Source organism: Periplaneta americana, chromosome 17, assembly GCF_040183065.1.
Source record: "Periplaneta americana isolate PAMFEO1 chromosome 17, P.americana_PAMFEO1_priV1, whole genome shotgun sequence".
In the NCBI taxonomy this organism is placed as follows: domain Eukaryota; kingdom Metazoa; phylum Arthropoda; class Insecta; order Blattodea; family Blattidae; genus Periplaneta; species Periplaneta americana.
The window spans coordinates 54,613,582-54,627,305 of record NC_091133.1 but is presented as its reverse complement, the minus strand read 5'-3'; positions in this window follow the sequence as shown (position 1 = coordinate 54,627,305).

The following is a 13,724-nucleotide window of genomic DNA, read 5'->3' as shown; positions in this document are numbered from 1 at the left end:
TTGGAAGAAATTTGTTGGAACAGCTACAGCAATTGTTGAGCTATTTTTCAAAATATACCCTACCGGAATTGAGACATTTGTCATACCATGGGATCAACTTTTGTATCCCTGTGTCATAGAAGTCTGCCACCTAGGATCGGAACCAGTGTGTGACAGCCGTCTGCACCTCTCTGTTTATACCATGGTATAACAAATGTCTTAATTCTGGTGGGGAATATGTTGAAAAATAGCTCAGGAGTATGAGGGACGGCAGTGAGATCTACGCGAAAAGGTAAAGGGATCATCTATTTTTTTTATTTAATTGTTATTTTACGACGCTTTTCAGCTGCTATGGTTACATAGCGTCTGAATGAGATGAAAGTGATAATGCCGACGAAATGAGTTCCGGGGTCCAACGCCGAAAGTTACCCAGCATTTGCCCTTATTGAGTTGAGGGAAAACCCCGGAAAAAACCTCAACCAGGTAACTTGCCCCAACCAGGATTTTAACCCGGGCCCGCTCGTTTTATGACTAGATGTGCTAACCATTACTCCTTAGGGCCTTAGGGTATGCACACTGTTCCATCCCGAGTAGTAGGCCCACAATAGGCACACCTGAATGGCCTGTGTGCAATAACAATCCCAGTCCGTGCCCTCCCCTGAAGGGGGACTAATAGAGTAGAATGAGTATCTTTTTAAGCAATTCACATAACAGACAGCAGTGAGCACACCCTGGAAATAGCAAATACAATTCGTGCGTTGTTCAACGAAACTCCTTCACAAGGCTATGTTGAGTGTTTGACAGTATGCCTATAGTCTCTATTAATGCATACTTCAATCCGCCCTTATTTCGGATAGTGGGTCGTTGATTCCTAAGTGTATTTTCAGCAATAAGGGGTATACTACGAGAACAAGGGAAACACAAGAAGAACAATGGGAACATAAGGAGAACAAAAGGTAGTCAAGGATAAGAAGAGAATTATAAGGAGAACAAGGTGAATACAAGGAGAACAAGGGATGGGGTTGCATTTTTATGTGACAGCCATTTCACAAGAAATTGAAGTTCTAGGTCAAAACCTTCAGGAACCTTGACTTTGTTCATCACAAATACGAATACGATTCCACCATCACCGGGATTCAAACCCAGTTCCGCAGTTCTCATAAGCCAATGATCTGTCAACTACCAAGGCGGCACCTATAGATCTTCGAATAATTTTCACAAGTTAAAGGAATATATTGCTTTGTAAACTACAGTAGATTCGAATTTCACTTCCATACAATGGCCTGTCGTCATATTAATTAGTATCATAAAATTGTGGCATATGCAAGATTATGTTGAGAAAACTCGAACTATAGGTGAACCTCTGATAATGACTTTAACGTAACCTACTCCCACTGAGACTATTGCTACCTGAGCCATGGCTCGGTCGGTTCAGTTCAACTTGTCTACGCGTCGAGAGACATCCAACTCTATATTCTGTATCTACAACACGTCCCCTGCATCTGCAAACAGACCTTAACATTACTTTATATTCTCTAGTTAACAGCATAAGTGATATTATTCAGATTTGTATTTTAATAAACATTGGTTAAATCTGTAGTCTATATTTTCCAAACATTTAAAAGTGCACGCACTAATTTTGATACCAAAATGGAAATATCACAATTCACGTACAGTTTTTATTTTCTTGTTAGGAGGGAACACCCCACGCACTACGACCTGAGGTCTATTGTACACCCCCCTATATGGGATGAGTTGCGTGCCCACCGATCCTCTACGCGCACCGATCTAACCACTTGACCCCCTTAACGACCGGTTCCTACAGCCAACAGAGTCCATGTACTACTCCTGCTTCGGCAACCCCCCCCCCAAGGCTCCCATAACGGTCTGAGGCAGAAGTCCTCCCCCGAGAAGGTCGGGTTCCGTTGCAGAAGCTATCCATCATCACATGAATATAATCCACGGAGGCCGGTCGAGAGAGCCAGCAGCTTCGGAGGGCCGCCTGTAGAGCGATCTGAAAACCAAAAGAATTAGCGGAATGATGAATGAAAGGATGATAGGGGAGGAAAGAAAGTGCGAAGATGAGTGGGGTTCCAATCGCCTGATAAATTTACCTGATATTCAACCATGGGAGTGAAGGGAAAACCACACCCAGGCACCTCATCCCGACCGGAGATCGAACCCGGGCCCACTGGGTTCGGTGTTAGACTCGCTAACTCCTCAGCCACAACGGTGGACTAAGTACAGTTTAGAAACTGAATTAACATAGTGTAAGTCAGGTTATATTTCTAAAAGTTAATTTAGTTTTGAGGGCCACTTGGCGTGACCCATGACAAATAAATCGTACGAGCTCAGCCACGCAATGTCAATTTTTCATTGAAGCATAGACTTAGGAAGTGATTGGTTTAAAAAGGCGGGGAAGGTGGAACCTTTGTCAAGACCAGTTAGAAACCGAAGTCCGAAAAATGACTGGGGAAATTGGATTGGACATTGTATAATATGAAGAACACGGAAATGGAGTCCCCTTTCCCCTTATTTATTGTACTGTCAGTATCCCAACCCCACGAGGTACAAAGAACCACGCCCCCGTGAACCAGCAGGACTTTGGTGCGTGAAGGAGCTAAGTGAGGTCAGTAAAACAATTTGCATGCAAACGCAGGGTGCAACTAAAGAGAGATCAGAGTTCGTGAGCTAGCTTTCAAGATAACTACTGTGTGTGTGTGCGTGCGTGAGTGTGTGTGTTTTTTTATTGAGAACATCAACTGTATGCCCCATTACATAGTAATGTTACATGCATTATACTGAATAATTTGCATTTGTAATTACAATATTATGCTACAATTTGCTTCTAACAGTTATTCATAATGGCTCTCTTATGTGCTTTCATAATATGAAAATTGAATTTACACATCACCTTAACTAATTTTATTCCTATACTTATAAGCTTGAAATTACTATATACCTGCATTGTATTGGGTAATTTACTTTTATTTATTTTATTGGGTTATTTGACGACGCTGTATCAACATCTCAGGTTATTTAGCGTCTGAATGAAATGAAAGTGATGATGCCGGTGAAATGAGTCCGGGGTCCAGCACCGAAAGTTACCCAGCATTTGCTCGTATTGGGTTGAGGTAAAACCCGGAAAAAGCCTCAACCAGATAACTTGCCCCGACCGGGATTTACTTTTAAAATTATAATGTTATGTCATACTTTGCTTATAATAACTATTCCTGATGATTATCTTACTTATTTTCATAATACGAAAATGAAGTACACCTTATCTTCGCCAATTTTTATCACATACCTATAAACTTAAAATGTCTATATTATATTCGTACCTAAACTAAACCATATGTGCAATTTTATTATTCCTTTACTCATATATTATATTGTTAGTAGATAGATAGATAAGTGCATTTATTGATGCATAATAAATTATACAAACTCATGTACACAAGATCCTTCGCACGAGCACGTACGGCCATTCGTGCTATAACTATGCACATATTGTTAGTAAGACTGACTACCCGAATATCTATTTTACCTTCTATTTTCTTATAGCCTATTCTATATTTACATCTTAACATATTATTATTTTATAATTGATTCCATTATTATGTATCTACAAGTTAATTGAGTATATAATATATTTATAGAATGCTCTCAAATGAAATGTTATTAGCTGTCGGTTTGTAACTGGCCAAGTTTCTTCATTTTTTTGTATCTCTGCTATTAAAACTGATCTCTGCTGTCGTGTATCCCGACATTCATAGATTAGATGGTTTACATTTTGTTGGGTGTTATTGCATGTACATGTTGGATTTTATATGATGTGGAATCTATGTAGGTAAGCTTTGATTTTTCCATGGCCCGTGATGATTGCTGTGAAGTCCTGTGTAAGGGATAATTTTACCTTGAGTCTTTCTTTGGTTCAGGAAAGAAGATATGTATGTATGTATGTATGTGTGTATGTATGTATGTATGTATGTATGTATGTATGCCTGTCTGTGTATGTGTGTATGTGCGTAATGTATGTTTGTAATATATGTATGTGCGTACTTCTGTATGTGTGTATGTCAGTACGTACATAGGCCTTACATATGTATGTATATATGTATCTCTGTACAGAATCCCTTATTTAAATGTCGCTCCAATATCTCTGTCTGCTATTTATTTCTGTTGGTCGGTAAAGAGGTGAATCATATTTCACGAGTGTATTGACTCCAATAATATAAAGTGTTTGAATTCGTCAGTCTCGTAGTTATGTTATAGTGTACGGTATAGCTCGCGCAAGGAACGATTACCGAAAAGCAATTGTGGCGTTGCTGTCTGTTTTGACGTGTGTAAGTAGGCACGCCGAGGGGGGAGAGGTGCAAGTCGATAGAAGTACTGTCTTTCCAAGAAGATCAACAAATGAGGACATCGCTGTGGAAATAAAGGACGTAGCAAGAGAAAAATTCGAAGCTAATTAAACGCTCAACATATATTTACGAAAGAACGTGAGATACAAGACACGTATCCACATACAATGGAACAAACTAAAGTCGTAATGTAACTATCACAACGCAAGATTGATTCTATCGATGTCATTTCTCTTCCGACTGTACTCTTGAATATAATTCAGGCTATCTCGTGACCTTTCCTGTCGCCCGCTCTTCCTTATCTCATTGTTTCATTCGCATGTCTTCCGTCGGTATTCCCTGCTTGCGAAACCTATACATTATGGTTCACTACAATTTAGAACGGCGTATATTTATTTACACCTGTTGCGTGACTTATGGAAGCTAAAGAAATTGTATAAGAAATTCGTATGGAAGGAAATGTTCATTGAATACAATAAGAGACGTGTTAGGTGATAACATAATTAGCAGAGGATTATAGCCTGCAAGATCGCGTGATTTAAATACGTACGATTTTTATCTGTGGGGAACATTGAAGAAGAAAGTGTATGAAAATACCCCGCACAAATTTCAAGCTACGAGAGCTAGGATTACTGCTCATCTGCTCAACTTGAAAAAATGCCCCAGAACTTAATCAAGAGGCGTCAATTGTGTCTGGACTTTGATATGAGGCATTTTCAGACTTTCATGACCAGGCTTCGAGACTTCGGACCCAATAGAGCAATTCAGTGGGAAATCCGCATAACGGCGTACTGAGTATAGTGGTAAAGCGTACAGTGGGTGGGGGTACTGTAGAATGAATACCAAGAAATATGCAAAGGAAAACGCTCTGGATTTGAAAGTTCTGACGAATAATTTGGTTTTCATACAAACTGTGTCTGAAACTATTACACGGTTAGAGAAGTCAGAGCAAGAGATGCCGGAAGCCCTCAAATTAATTTAGAAAATGATGCAGAGAATTAATGAGACACCAAGTACACCGGTTACTGAACGTGTAAAATAGAAGTGGAAATCAATTTTTTTATGTAAAAAAAATAACGGATATGGAACATTGCGTAACATAAACAGCAAATTAGTGGACATAGAGTCACCCGAGAATAAAGGACTGTCTCTTAGAGATTCCAATGATGTTAGGATTTTTCGTTTTGCTCCTATCACGTCATGCGACGTAGAGCGCAGCTTCCTACAGTACAAACTTTGGCAGATAACCGAAAAAGATTTTCGTTTGAGACACTGAGAATGCATGTTGTAGTAGGTACATTGCAATTCGGTACTGTAACTGCACTTCCTAAAGACGACCAATAGGAGAAATGAAAAAATTAAAATTGCTACATGCTTAATTCCACCATTGACACTGTGTATAATTAAACACAAGTGCTTATAAAAGACAGGAGTATAAATCTTTTCACATTCTTTTGATATTATCATTGTGTAATGTATATTTACTTTCAAAATGTACATATGTGTGTTTCCCCATACTACCGTACTCTACTCTAAATAGCAACGTTGTTACCTCAACACATCTCTGTCTACCTGCAGCGAGTCAACAACCTATAGTGCATGCACAGTAAACTTATTGTATCGGGTCCAAAGTCTCGAAGTCTGCTCATGACGTAAAGGAAGGAATGAATTTTCTGTTGTTCCTATACCGTCATCTATTGGTTTTCGCCCGCTGAACCTGCTTGTTCGCTTTCCGCCGAGTGTTACGTCGGTATATGATCAGCGCGGGCTACTTATAAATAGGGAACATTTTATGTGGTATCGTGATAATACCGCTCAGCGCTCAGGGCTCTAGCGCTATACGCGGACGATTCGGCATTTCTCACGGCATCGTGGAAGCCAAATGTTGCCATTAATAGGCTACAAGGTCACCTACGTGACATTAAACCATGGCTCCTCAGATGGAGAATTAAATTAAATATATCAAAAACACAAGCCATATTATTTAGCAGGAGAAATAAATTCAATAGACCGGGCATAAATCACACAAAATTAGCCATAAATGGATCACAAATCGAGTGGAAAACTTCAGTAAAATATCTCGGAGTAACACTAGACAGACGGCTCACCTTCTCCGAACACGTACTACAAAAACTCAGACTTGCCAATGTTAGAATGGTGGAGCTTTATCCAATATTAAATAAAAGCAGACATCTAAACATACACACAGCTGTAACTTTGTATAAAACATTAATTAGGTCAGTAATATTATATGCGTGTCCTGCTTGGGGACATGCACCTATTACAGTCCGTAAAAAATTACAAGTTTTCCAAAACAAAATTTTAAGATTCATCACAGGACTTCCTAGAGTAACTCCTGTTAGATTGATTCACGAAGAACTAGAAATTCCAACAATTCAAGAATTTATTTCAAATCAAGCCTTCTGCACGTACACCAAGTCGTACAGCAGCACAAACCCACTAATTTCTTCACTAGGAAATTACAACCCTGCATTAGACAAACACAAAAGACCTAAGAGCGTACTCCACCCTCTAGCTTGGAACGACAACGTACAAGACGAATACCAACTTGAACACTAAATAACCACTTGACTCTACACACAGACAAGTCTATTAATGCACTAATAATGTTATTTCTCTGTTTCAGGGTCATCACGTTATTGGCAGCATAGACGCATTGCTCTTATTGCAAACAATTTTTATGTACCTTTAATGTATTTGTACTTTGAATCATGATTAAACTAAAACCTCCCACCTGAACATATTCTGACCCCACTATAGCCAATTGGCTTGTCGTCAGCACGACATCTCATCCTGCTCTAGGTTTTTCCGTGGTTTCCCTTGAGCAATAGACAAATGTCGGGATGAACCCTAAAAGAAATGGGCCACGGACCACTTCCCTTCCCCCACTCTTTCTCTTCTACTATCACAAAGAACTTGCTAATTTCTTAGATACCAACCCTGAATTATGATAATAGGGGAAAATAAATATATTGTAAGTTCACAGGGCTAACGGCTTCGAAGCTGGGTACCTGGTTCTAATGAAGTGCACTGGTAGCAATCTAAAACATGGGGGCATGAGATAGTTACTCTGCCTGCCATAATTCACTTCACTAAATCCCCAAGGTTAAAAAAAAAAAAAAAAAAAAAACGCTCAGCGCGTACCTGTTTGTTATACTTGCCGTGCTAATCATTATTGTTGATATAAATACTTAGGCACCGTTATACCAATTCAATTCGCAGAAGAGCTATAAACATAAACATCTGTCGGCTTGTGATGGGAAACATTCACAATCGCCAAGAATAATCAGAACACAAAAATCACAGTGTGACAAAATCGCTGTTATCTGCCACATTGGTTTTTCCGGAGCTGTGACGGTAAAGCGCTGTCACGCTGCACTTCTAATTTTATGCGCAGCACGTGATGTTCCTGACATCATTGAACTTCACGTTTCCGTAGAATAGAGTATAAACACAGAGTTACCACAAAACAACCCTCTCTGTACTACTGTCGTACCAGAGACTGTACAGCCCCGAGACAGCTTGTGCTGTATGACTTCACATAGGTAACTTGATTTCTTCAGTGAATATAGTCCGGGTCAGCTTACTTCATACCCTAAACCTAACCATTTTCCCCCATTACTACATATGCTAGTCAGCAAGTGGATTGTGTTGATTTCTTAATTTCCAGGTTGAATTTTCGTTTGCCAACTTCGTTTTGAATTTCGATACTGACAAATACTACAAATGGTAGTGATTTTTAACTGTTATGTTATAGTCCCGCCGCTCTAATTTCCGGCAGTCAATCGTGTAGCAGGTCGGCTACATTTAAACGTGTGCGTCTTGTGATTCGCTTATGAAGACGTTATTCATTTCTTAAGGATCGATAAATACTTAATATAATCGCCCGCCATTTTGGTTCTTTCGTTGGCGTTCGCAGAAAGCACACGAAGACGTTATTTGCCGCCCAATTATTTGCTGAATTAAAGTGTGTTTGATTTATTATCATAGGAGCTACGACATGATAATGTTTAACGGTGTGGCAAATAGCGAACGATACTACTTACCTAAACTTTATAGAGCCTTCACTTCCTAAGACGTAAGCAAAGAGGCGGAGTCACGCCGGAAATAACAGCGTCGCGACTATAGCAACTGAGATAAAAGTTGTCGGCACTGGAGTTCCATGGAATTAAAACTGTATTAGATTTCTGAGCCGTTTACTGGAAGCTAGTGAAATTTGAACATAGTAATAATTAATTAATATCAGTATTAATATTAATTCATAATATAGTAAAACCTTGCTAAAACGTAAACTCTATAAAAAGGAAACCTGCACAAACGAAAAATAAATTTGGGAACGGAATGATTTCCTATATAAAATAATACTTTAAAACGGAAAACTGCCTAACACGAAAACGGAATCACTTTTGGTCACCATTTAGGTGAAAAGCCTGAGTAAAATGGATAATTTTAAGCGTAACTGTTGCAAAATTCTATCAAGCCATTTTTAATTTTGCGATAATACTGTACGAAGCATGGCAAAATTTTTTTGTGTGACTGTACATGCAATGATCTGGACGACTTTCGCTGCTAATCTTTGTTTGGCGATGGGAGTGAAGCTTCTCTAACCATGTCACTATTATGTGCCTATTGTCAAGGATCTGGGCAGGTTAATGACCTCCTGTACCGTTACTACTTCCAACCCATTTGCATTTTCGTTCATTTATTCTCAGTTTTGTGCTAACAAACCAATACAGTGATAAAGGACAGTGCGAGTAGAATAAAACTGTGAATAATATTGCAGTGTACTGTCAATTTAGTTTCACATTTCCGTTTATTTATTCTGAGTTTTGTGTTAATATGCCAATACAGTGTTAAATAACAGTGCGAATAAAATAAATCTGTGCGATTTAATAAAAAAGCCAAGATGACAAGTTCTATCATGGAAGAGTGGCTTCATTCTTTTAATGGAGCAACGAAACGTCAATGTCGTAAGGTCATACTGTTTTTATACAATGCTACCTGCCATCCAAGGATTTATTTGTCTAACGTGAAGTTAATCTATTTTCCCACCAAACACAACTTCAGTTACACAACCAGCGCAATTTACACTCTGAATTGATATAGGACGCGAAGGAAATCCTACAACATTCCCTTCAAAAAAATTCGCGGCAATGCAATTTAAAAGAAATGTGGGGGCCAAGAAAGTAGGGCGCAGAGAGAGGGAGAGAGAGAGAGAGACTGCAATTACATAAGTTAATAATTATGAAAATAAAATTCACTTTGCACGTACTGTAGTAACTTTTATTTCAGATTATTTCTTCATTGTGTTCTTCCTACAGTGATCATATTGCAGTAGTCTATTCTTAGTTCTGTCAAAACTCAACCCTTTGTCAAACGAAAACCTGTGAAAACGGAAAAAAAATTCTGGAACGATCGCGTTTCGTTTTAGTGAGGTTTTACTGTAATTATTTTATATGTTGCGTTGTGGCTACAATTCAAGACCATAATCAGGGACCGGTAAGTGTAAATAAATATAATAGTTAGGTGTGATAATGCAGGTGGGTAGTCGATAGAAATACCATTTCACATTTTAATTAACTTTTTTCGTATTTAGATTTTTATTCCAATAATGTTAAATAGAGGAAAAATCATGGCAGCGACTCCACCAAGAAAGCGTAAAGCGTGCTGCGAGACTGGGGATAACTTCCCCTACTGGCGTTCTGTTCTTTCAGATTTAACCGAAGGGAGATAATGAAGACGGAATTATGCTCACGGAGACAACAATTATAACTAGAATAACAAAATTATTAAGAGTAAGTATTCTTAAGCGTACATTTCATCGTGATATTCGGTTTTCGGAGTTAGTACTAATAATTCCACGTGGTCAAACAAAATACATTTTTAGGTTAGGTCTGGTGAATCAATTGTCTAGTTAAACCAGTGAATTTCATATTTCGAGACGAAATACCTAACATGTTGATCCCTTTCTCGTATAATTTGCCTACGAAAATATGTTACAAATTATTGAATTATTTAGAATTACCTTCCAACATAAAGGTAAAGTACGGTAAGTAAATAAGTCATTCAGTACATAGGATCGTGAATTTACTTCATATGGTAACATCTGGTAACAGTTGGCAACACTGACAAGACGGCAATATTTGCTGTTTAGGAACTGTTCTTACGTGACCCTCACTATACATGTCCTATGTCTACGTGATCATCCCCATACTTATTTAGCCCCAACTACTTCTTATAATGATCAGATCTTTTTCCATTTTTATCACTGAAGAAATACGCATCAACTTTGGACGTTGACGTGTAGCTGGTTCTCTGATCTGTGATCAACATTGGCATGAGCGGAAGTTGACATAGCACAACACTTGAACTATGAGCCAGCACCCACTGCTTTCGGACAGAAGGTAAATTTCTTTTCTTAAATTTAGAGCCGGGCTGTAAATCATTTTTGTGCACACAAGATATGCATGTTCGGGGTGCCTTCAACAGGTGTGACGTGTGCGGCGCCGGATGAGAAGGAGCGAAAACAAATGATGGATGAATCGCCAGTTTCGCGTGCGGAGCGGCCTGGCAGCGTGCCAACAAGATGGATTGGGTCCGGCAGTTTAAATCCTTACGAAGAGAACAGCAGAGACTTTCTAATTACCAAGTAAAGTGACTTTAAAGTTGCACCAGCAGATTTTATAAGCGTTACTTCAAAACACAACATTAAAAAAAAATAGTCCGTTAATGTTGAAGTTCTCTTGCCTGTGCTGCGTTTCCGACAAAATATTCAGGTATTCGTGTTCGATCTCAGAAAGGAAAATGGAGATTTATCTCTCTCTCACCGGAACACTGCCCCCCCTCTCTCTCTCTCTCTCTTATCCACTTTCAAGTGTATGTTTGAATTTATTTCATGCTGACAGCACGAAAAATGTCTTTCAACTTGAAAGTATTAGGGATGCATTAGAAACTGCTCACAAAATGAAGGCGAAATGCAACAAGAGCTATATTTTCTTTTTAAATTAGCTAATGTTACTGTTGCTGCTTTCGACGTTCTTAATTATGAATGATTTATTAAATTATAGTGCCTCTAAACATCCTACTCTTTATTTTACTATTTACTTTTTAGATTTATATACATGTTTATTGTGAACATATCCGAATAATATTATATTCAGTGGCGGCTCGTGGGTATTGAATTAAGGGGGGCTACGTACAAAAATAAACCAAGCAACTTACTTTATTTAAAAATTAGTTCCATGCGCCTTATCTTGTAAGTTGTGTTTAAATGAGACAGGCTCATGCCAGTAGATTTACTGGCATTTAAAAGAATCCTGCGGACAAAATTCCGGAACACCGGCGACACTGATATAACCCCTGCTGTTGCGAGTGTCGTTAAATAAACCATAATGTAATTTTTTATATGCAGATTTGAACCTTAGAAATATCTAACTGGCGATGTTGTAGTTGGTTGTATAATATATATACATGAGACATCAATAAATGAAAAAAATAACTGAGCCAGAAATTGAATTCAGGATCTTCAAGAGCACGCACCAGGGCGCTTGCCTCATTTATTGTGATGTTAGATGTTTCAGATTCCATTATGGTTTGAAAACATTCTAGCAATGGCTCCTTCTTCTCATGAACAACATTTACTGTTCTTATTTTAAATCCATCTTGTTGCCCCAGCTGATGGAATTGTCTTTGAAACACATTAATCTAATACAGACTGAGTGGAGATCGAGAGAAGAAAGCAGGGATACTGGATAAATTATCAAAAAATATGCGAGCCTTTGTATTTTGTTTAGCGGCTCTTTCCATTATGAGATTCAACTGATGGGCACTTAATTTCACAGTTCTCCTGAATTGTTAAGGTACTGAACTGAATAGACTGTAAATATTGTACAGAATTAAACATTGCCGCACTTGTTATACTCACAACATTAAAGGAAACGTATTTAAAACTGCGCGCTACTGACAAACTGCTGCAAATCTTGCAGCGCCTGGAAACGCTGGATTCATGGCAAGGGGCAGCAGGGGGAGGGGTAAAACTAACGCGCAAAGCATCCGAGACGAGACTGGCAGCTCCATGGGAGGAAGTGGCTTCACCCTATAGTCCTTGTCTCTGGTTTCGCTCTGGCAGCACCAGGGGAGGAAGTGACTTCACTAACGATTGCGTGCATGTCATTGAGAGCGAATTTTTTTTTTTTTTTAATTCGAGCCGCTTAATAGAGACTGTATAATAAATGTATTTCACAACATAAAACGAGACAAGAGCCACAAATTTCTGGGGGTGCTGCAGCTCCGCAGCCCCTCTTCGAAAGCCGCCCCTGATTATATTTCATTCTTATAATGCAATGCAATCTCCGAATTATTTGCCTGCCTGTTTAATCTGTCTAATCTGTCCACCTATTTAATCTGTCCATCTATCTAATCCATCCACCTAAATTGTCCATTTAACCTATCCATCTATTTATGTAAGCTGTCCGTTTATCTGGCAATAAAGTATCTAATCTGTCCGTCTATCTAATCTGTCCATCTCTCTAGTCTGTCCGTCTGTCTAATCTGTCCGTCTATCTAGTCTGTCCGTCTGTCTCATCTTTCAAATTGTCTAATCTGTCAGTCAGTCTGTCTGTCTGTCTAATCTATCCGTCTCTTTTGTCTGTCCGTCTGACTGTCTAATATGTTCGTCTGTATAATCCGTCCGTCAATTCTCCTTCCTATCTATTTAGATTATCTAATTTCTCTTTTATGTAATCCTTCTGCATATATATGCATATCTATTGTGTGTCTATGTAGCTCTATCTCCGCCTCTCTGTATGTATCTACGTATATGATGATGATGATGATGATGATGATGATGATTCAGAATTTATGCTACAGAAGAATATGGTAGATAGAGGGTATTAGAAACATTTTTCGTTAAACAATGTGCGTTTTATCCTATGTATATCAGAATATTTGTACAGGGACATCATTTTATTTTTACTTCAGTTTTTATTGTATCTGAATTTTTTTATGTACTTCGCTCCCACCCCTTCTACTAGTAAACTTCCAACCGTTCTTCACACAGAACCAAGCGTATACAGTCAAAGTCGACTTACGGTCATAGTAAACAAACAGCACTGAGTTAGTGAGTATAGTACGTTCCAGAACTATGTTCGCGTTTCCCAGTGACGAAAGAGCTTTCAATATTGAATCATATTCTCGCACAGGTACTGTCGCCCGTTTGCCTACGTCGCATCCCGGTTTCTCCCACCCATTTCTGCCCGTCCCTTTGTGGCTGGGCTGTCTTAGGCTGTCTTAGCTCTTTTCCGAAAACATTAATTTCTGTTAGAAATTGGACGTCTACGTAATATTACACAACTGTTTAAA